The following is an 8,316-nucleotide window of genomic DNA, read 5'->3' on the forward strand; positions in this document are numbered from 1 at the left end:
ATGGCGGTACCCGTAATCTTCGGTGCGGCACGCAGCCGCAGTTGAACAAAGTGGACGCTACTGGAATATTCCGAAACCGGCGGATTATGGAAGGTGAGGTTATGGCAAAGATCATTTTCCTTCAGTTTCGTCGGGTTTTTTTTCCTTCTATTTTTTTCTTTGCAGACCAGCGGTTGTGCCGAGTTGTTGATCTCGGCGATAACGGCTGTTGCGGTCCAGTGGCGACGAACGATGACGTACGGCGCGCGAAGGAAAGACGCCTGGGCACAGCAGCGCATGCGCCAACAGTTGAGAGTTGCGCTTGAATTTTGCTTTAACAAGCGGCCGCCGAGACATCAGCCCGACCAGCCCTTCATTTTGCGTTTCACGCCGCAGGCGCCCGTGTCAGCTGAACCTCTGCATCGTATATGCTCTGGAAGCGATTGGTGACCACATCGACCCCGAAACAGCCATGGGTTCCAGCGCTGGCTTCTGCTGTATGGCGTGCTTCGAAGCTTTAAGTTGCGGATGCACCGCTTACGGCTTGGACTTCTGAAACTGCGGTTACGGGACTCTCTTTTGCTCCGGAATTCTCATTCGAGTTCCCGGAATACGTATGCGACGCGCGGCGGTCATTGCATCCTTTCTCACGCACGAGCTGTCACGCTTGACGCCAACGACGCCGTTGCTGCCGGCAAGTCTGAAGTCTCGCCGGTCGCGGTCTTTGCTTTTGTGCGCTTGTTCCCACGAACGAACTCACCCTGCCATTTAACCGAGGGACAACGAGGCAAGTGTCGTCGGCACGTGCTTCAACTACCTTGTGAGGTGAGCCACTGTGTGTTTCCGTGTGCGAGTGTGCGCGCGCGGGCTTGTTTGTACTGTATGTCGCAGCTCAAGTTACCCGAGCTGTTAAAAAAAAAAACGAAAAAGAACGTAAGAATTCAGGGTGTAAGATACGATAAAACCTGCGGTTGTCTATCAGAATTCTGGCAACCGAACACCGTAGCCTTAATTCTCTTTTGTGACAACTTGGCTAAGGTTAGTTGGAACGCCATATCTTATGGTGGCGCGGCTTTCTTTTTTTGCCTTATAACTGCATGACGGCCTCTTGCCATGTTTAGCCCATAATACATAACGAGCGTATTTCCACAAATATCACGAGTTTTTCTTTTCCCCGATATTTCTCGCCTCTTAACGCGCCTCGCGAAGTCTTCGGATTCCTGGCAAGACTACATATCGTCTTTGATGCTCTTCTGTACGGAGGTGGGCGGCGTTGTCTAGGGCGTGCCGCCGAGGTTCTGCGGAGCACCTCGTCTTAACCCTAACCTCTGGGCTCGAGTTTGGTGTCCACTGCGCACGCGCGGCAAAGAGTCGGGTGCTTGCTCATTGCTTCCGTGAGCGGTTCCCACCTCGTGCGTTCGTTTCGTGCCGCCGTGGCATTTAAGGTGACGTTGCCACGACTTCCATGCAGGCACGCAAGCGAGTGACAAAGGGATGACAGCGCCTCGTATTAAAACCATACCCATGCGGCGCGGCCATGGCGGAGCGAAGCGAGCGCACAAGGCGGGAACTGGTCAGTGAAGCGATGAGGCACCCAGCAGCTCTTTTCTTTTCTTACCCCATGCGCGGTGGTACTCGAGCCCAGCGGCTAACGTTAGGCAGCGCTGTCTTGCACCAGGGGTCCGGGATGAGCGCTCTATGGACAAGACTGCTCACCTATGCTCCAGCTCTCCGTGCCCGCTGCCACTGCGTATTTTTGCGCCGTATTCTGATTTACAACGCCATTAGTGCCGCGTGAACGTGCTCACGGTGTAATCATCGCAGCTCTGCGCAAGGCAATAGACGCCGATGTGCAGGCGCGTCACGCTGTCTTCAACGTCGCGCGGTGAATCGCCGCAAAGTCCGCGAAAGGCTTTGTCCTGTTTGATTGTGTCGCTGTAATATACTTCGGCTGCCGTTTGCCCAGTAAATTCAGTTAGAGCAACGCATGACGCCGCTCTCGCCGACAGTGACGTCTGAGCCCGTAGTTTTACTTCGTTTTCGGGCCGCATTTCACATTAACGATGAATAAAGCCCTGCGATGCATGCGTTTTTCTTTCTCGACATGAGATCGCGTTTGTGTGTGGTTTCAAAACGACCATGCTTGCCATGGCTTGTCTTTTCATCTTCCCAACCGTAGGTGCAGCTCGTGCAACCAAGTGACCGTGGCACTGGCCTGAGGGACAACGCAGCAACTGTCGCCGCAGCTTCGCTTCGGCATCTAACCGCCTAGGTGGGAGTGTTTAGCTTGCGAGTGCGGCGCGGCCCTTAACTTCATCAAAACTGATTGAGGACATTGGCAAATTATGTGCTGTTAACTGCAGTGCTTATCTAGGCACGAGCTTCCGTGGACGGCCGCAACAACATCCGGTCGTCGCCGTGACGGAAGCGGAGAGGACAGGGTAGGGCGATTGTAGCTTTAGGCTTGGCTAACACTGTAGGCAGGTAGCTTACACTGCGCAGACCGAAGCTGGCAGAGGTAATGTATGTGTGTGTGTGCATGTATGTGTGCATGTATGTGTGCAGGTATGTGTGTCTTTTGTGACACGGCCATCAGCCCGTTCCGAGTGCTATCGCTTCCCGGCCAAAATTTCGCGTCCACGCGCGCCGAAGGGCGCGAAATGTGGAATCGCGGAAGTCGGTGGCATCCGGAATTACTGTCAGGCTAACCAGTGGCGTATTACTTCAGTTCATCTAGCTACGTTGAAGCACGGACGTTGTCTTCGGTTCGCAGCGCGGCGCGTTGCGGCCAAAGTACATGGCCACGTTTTTTTTTTTTGTTTTGCTATTCCTTGTGCCACGCTGTGTTTTTGTCGCTCGTCATGCCGTCCCTGTTTGCCAAGTTCATCTTCCACGGCTCGTGCGATGACGCTTGTCATGGTGAGTACCTACTTCTGGTTATATTTCACATTCGTAAAGTTGACCTTCTTTACTTTCAGGTACGCACCCTAGGCCTTCGCTTCTGACCCATTCCAGCAACGTCCCTGCGCCCAATCGTGTCCCAGACGCACGACTTTCAGTGCCTGTCATCCCACCGTCGGTGCACTTCTCCTCCAGCCAAATAGCTACTGGTTTCCTCGCGAATGAAGACATCTGCACGACTCGTCCTGCCGTACGTCGACTGCGCGTAAGTTTGTCAGAGTTCTTGCCCTTACTGTAGTATTGTGCCGACGAGTGCTTAACACGGCGCCTCCTTGTCGTTTCAGTTCCACAGCCTTGGCCATCAGTCACGTACGGTGAATTTTCCTGCGCCGTGCCTTCTCCCAGACCCATGACGTTCGGCACCTGTCGTCCCACCGTTCGCGCACTTCTCCTCCAGCCATACAGCTACTGGTTTCCTGGCGAATGGAGAAACCTGAATGACCTGCTCTGCAGTACGTCGACTGCGCTTAAGTACGAGTCCTTCCGGCCCGTACTGCGGCAGTGTGCTGACAGCTCATTAACACACCTACTTTGTGATTTTAGACAGCAACCCTTGTCTTGACATCCGCAGTCCGTCAAGATCTGTCCGGCCTGCGTAGTAGGCGATGAAATCTGGTGCTCACCTTTGTGCGGCAAGCCCTGGGCCGCTATTGTGTAGCGATGCCTTATTCTGTGCTATTCTTATCATCCACCACACACGGCCGCCTGATCGCGTTGATAATGTGGGCAGATCGTCGCTCTGACCAGTGGCCAAGCGCGAAAAGCCTGAAAAAGCATAGAATGGGAAAAGGCATCGCTACAAAATACCGGCCCTGCTCTCGCGACAACTCTTCACATTGCTGCGCCCGATGACGTTGAGCTGCAGGAAACGTCCACCTCTGCGTGCTTCGTGCTGCCTCGACGACGCTGCGCATCTACGGATTCATGACGCGAACACCGACCGCGACATCCCTGCGAGAGTTCTTTCCGCCCAGTAGCTGTATTCTACGTAATATGCTGACTCATCTGAGGTACACTACTCAGTCAATCTGGGGATTGGTGCATAATAATTCACATTCTGTGCTCTCGTAATGGTACACTGATACTGGCTCGCATTGCGAAGTTGCGCACGCGTATGCGTTTGTATGAGCATGCATGTGTGTGTGTGTGTGTGTTGCTGTTTGTCATTTCATCCGGTTGTTGGCATCATTTTCGTCGGGTGCATTCTCACTTCAATGAAATTTTCGTTGGCTGGCCTCGTTTAGCCGGTGAATTCCTTCAGAAAGCTCGTTGGTGGTTACGCAGTGATGGTCGTGGATCTTTTCGCAAACCCTGCCAACTTTGTCGCTGGGCGTTAACCTTAATCGAAGGGCGTCCACTCATGTATTTGTCTATGGCCCTTGCATTGTCAACTTGTTTTCTGATACAAGGGGTCTCTGTATCTTTCCTTAGCCACATCTTTCTTGTTTATCAAGCCATTAATCATGGCTACTGCCAAGCATCAGCGTACTATTGCAAAAAGCATACAGTGCGCATTCAAGGCAATAAAACATTTACGTTAGCTTTTGAGGATCATGGTTATGGGCTTTCCTTCGAAAACTAGTGCTGGCATGGCACCAAGCTTATTTTTTAAAAACCTTTACAGTCATTATTCATGTTAGCGGTAAAGCGGTGTACCACTACACAGCCAAGTAAGGCAGATCCTGAACCTCCCTTCAGCAAGATAGGGACATTTATCGGACACCACCACCGCACGTGCCTGCGGTGTTGTCTTGGTCAGACTGTTTTATCGCGGTTACTTTTGTCCTTCAGTGTTCACTGCCCTGCGTTAGCTTACCTGCTTGCATCCACTTGTACTTTCCTATAACATGTACTTGCTGAACAATGTTCACTGGAACCTAATCAAATCGCGAAGGTGTTTTGTATAGCACAATTTTCCCCAGTGTGGAGAACATTGTACGGTTGTATAAACATTTCGACTTTCTTTATTTTTAGTACATATTCTGAACACTTAAAGCGTTCACTGGCGTTATATGTGAACTGAAATAAAATTTGGCACTTAATTCCAGATTCGCTAATGCAGCTTCTGAAACATAGACGGGAAGTTTTCATTTTTGCCAGGGGGGGGGGAGTGGGCGTGGCCCGAGCAGCTTTCCGAACTGTGTGTGTGTGTGTGTGTGTATATATATATATACAGTAAAAGCTCGTTAATTCGAACCGCAAGGGGAAGCCGCTTCAGTTCGAATTAACGAAAGTTCGAACTAACGAAAGTGAAGGAGAGCAACAGTACACTGCGATTTGGAAGCAGTAGGGCATGTCAGAAAGTGATGGCGTGTGCCCATCTTCAAGTCGAAGCTCTAGGTCCGACTGTGCCACACCACCGATGTCCACCGAAACGAACGTTAGCCGAGGCTTAACACCGTCACAATGAATCGCGACGGCCGATACCTTCTAAGCTGAAAACAGAGGTGCACAACTGATGAAGACTGCCGAGACAAAGACGGTGAACATGTGAAGGTGGCGAAGGCCCTGATTCGTTGGTTCTTGATTGCAAACGCAGACGCGACGTACTTGATTCACCGTGTTTTGGCGCTTGCCGTGCCATCTCCGCACAACATTAGCAGCTGTACAAGATTTTCAAAACCTCCGAGATTCGCAACGGGTAAGAAGTCTCGGGGGTTGCGTAGAACGGAGACGCGGCAGCCGCCGCTGCCTTCTGGCTGACCCCGCGTCGGTTAGATTTTTTTCCGATTTTGCCTTCTCTCGCCGTTCTCTCCGTTTCGGAGGCAATACAGCCTTGTGTGTAGGCAGTAGGCCGTGTGCCAGGCGAGCGTAGTTCGAATTATCCGTGAGGGAACCTTCTCGCGTTCGAATTAACGGACTTTTTTATACATACACTTCTGTGGAGCTTGGCCGGACCAAATCGTACAGTTCGAATTATCCATAAATTCGAATTATTGAAGTTCGAATTAACGAGCTTTCACTGTATATATATACATATATATATACGTGTGTGTGTGTGTGTGTGTGTGTGTATATATAGATATATATAGATATATATAGATATATAATGTGTGTGTGTGTGTGTGTGTGTGTGTGTATTGTCAGGATTGGGGGCTCAATCCCATCGCTCGTGGTCCTTTGCCAAGATTGGAGTACGACATGAATTCGAAGATAGCTGGCCCATGCCGTCGTCGAACTTATTTACGCTGAGGACGTCGATGAAGTGAAGAACTGCTTCTCATCGAGAACGAGGAATATGGGTTTATTTACAGAAATTAAATCAGTCCAACATGACTGCATGAGAGAAGTGTATCAGTCTAACATGACTGCTCAAGAGAAGTGTGTCCAGCATTCGCACAACAGTTTTTATACACTCGGGTGGCCATACGAGGCGGCGACTGTTCGTTTACTCATCGCCAACTTGCTGCCGCTCCGCAGAACAGTTTACGTACACAAAGGCACACACATTCCGATGCCCAAACGACGGCGTTCAAGGGGTGCCGTTCCGGGAAGTATCGACGCCGATCGAGGGTCGCTCGTTGTTTTGCGCCTGGACGAGCATGAGAAGCACCAAAATACGGCTTCCCCACGGCAGCTTGTCCATGCGTGTCAAATCAGGTCCACGTTGGGGAACTCCGAAACCATTGTTCACACACCGAACTCGTCCCGTCACAATGTCGATGGGGCTGGTGGAAGGAAGCGGTTTTCAGCACAAAGGCCGCTTTTTCGAACGCCTCCTAGCTGCAGCGACGGTGAGTGGGGGATGCGCGTCGTGTCCCCCAGTCGTAACTGGGTGGCAATCTCGCCTTGCAGCTCGCCATTCTTAACAGTGGGTGTATATATATATATATATATATATATATATATATATATATATATATATATATATATATATATATATATATGTGTGTGTGTGTGTGTGTGTATATGAAACCTCATAGTAGGCGACAGTTCTCCGAGTCCTCTCCCACCACCAAGAATCTGGCTTCTTTCAGTGGTGCAATCTTGCTTCGTGAAATTGTTTTATACTTCCCTATCACTAATACTGCTTTGCCTTTCTAGAGGAAGTGCAGCATCTTTTTTTTTCTGCAAGTCCGAGTATAAGCACTGCTGTGCATGACTGCTGTTTCTGATTTCGAGTGAATCCAGCTTTGCCTCATTTTGGTACTGAGTGGATTATACAGGGTCTCTCAATTATCATGCGCTAAGACTTAAATAGCAATTGCGTTACTCGAAGAAAACCTAGTGCATATTGTTTGCAGTAAAGTGGAGTAGCCGCCAGTAACTTTTTCGTTACTGCGATTAAATTAGGCAATTATAATTATCTAACTCGAGATGAATTAGCCTAATTATCAAAGTGTCGGCACCCCAAATGAATTCTAACTGCGGTGTTTTCAACGACGTACTTATTGCCTACAACTTTTTATGACTGGTAAAGGAACCCCATGAAAAATACCACGTGAATGCACACATCATAAAGCAGCCTTCAAATAAGCAGATCGAAAGCAACTGCTTTGCCTGTCGCAAACCCGAAGGGACAGCGCATCATCTTAATAGTGGTATGGAAGGAGCCCCAAGAGCAGGTCTCGCGGCTTCGCAGCTATTATTTCCTCTCATTTCTACGTCACAGTTATTATCCGTCTCTCAAGGCCAACTGATCACATTCATAAAAAAAGCCTCTTGATAGCGCTGCCGAAACACCGCTCTGACCACGCACGAAACGTGAAAAGCAATGGAATAGGCATAGAACGTTTCAAAATCCCGGCTCTGCTCGCACTGCATCGAAAGAGTGCGCGCGCAGCTATATTTCGCGCCATAAACTCACTCCGGACCAAAGCTAAAGTGACGGTATTACTTTTCACGAGAGTGTATACGCGCTGCAAATACAGGTTCGTGGCAAAAAATAAAAGCTGAATAAACAGACCGCGAAACGACACAAGTGTATAGAAAAGGGAAAACCTATGCGTTCAAGGAAGTAAATGTTCCACTTCTAAATGAGCCGAATTGGCAATCGGGACGGCTGAACGAAAAAACAAAACCCACGCAGAATCTTCTCTGGGATTTATCTGAATTATGCGTACAAATTTCGTAATACTGACGTGGCTTTAGGTGGTAGTATGCTGGCGTGTTTCGTATAATTGTGAGAACGACTGTGAAAGAACCGTGAAACGAAGTGCGGTTGCAACGCCGCACTGTTAAGTGAGACCCGCACGAGACGACGTTGAAGAGGCGATTGGAAGCAACGTTTACTGGTATTATAGATATCCCGGGCCGGATGCGGATGCGGACTTGGGATGAGATGAGCGGAGAGATGTAGCAAATGGAGGATATATATGCAACATTCATTAGGTACACTGAACAATTACAAACCGTGATCAACCGTGCTCTGGCGCG

At 49.6% G+C, this 8,316-nt stretch overlaps 1 protein-coding gene across 1 annotated transcript in view; it reads left to right on the forward strand.

Annotated features, from left to right (window-relative positions):
- Positions 1 to 240: 240 nt before the first annotated feature.
- The window catches only part of LOC139059222 (cytochrome P450 3A24-like), a 108,047-nt gene continuing 99,971 nt past the window's right edge, over positions 241 to 8,316 (forward strand). The window contains exons 1-2 of the mRNA XM_070537350.1: positions 241 to 804; positions 2,159 to 2,251. The gene's annotated coding sequence lies outside the window, so the exon portion shown is untranslated. The remainder of the gene's footprint in view (positions 805 to 2,158; positions 2,252 to 8,316) is intronic.

Source organism: Dermacentor albipictus, chromosome 4 (genome assembly GCF_038994185.2).
Source record: "Dermacentor albipictus isolate Rhodes 1998 colony chromosome 4, USDA_Dalb.pri_finalv2, whole genome shotgun sequence".
In the NCBI taxonomy this organism is placed as follows: domain Eukaryota; kingdom Metazoa; phylum Arthropoda; class Arachnida; order Ixodida; family Ixodidae; genus Dermacentor; species Dermacentor albipictus.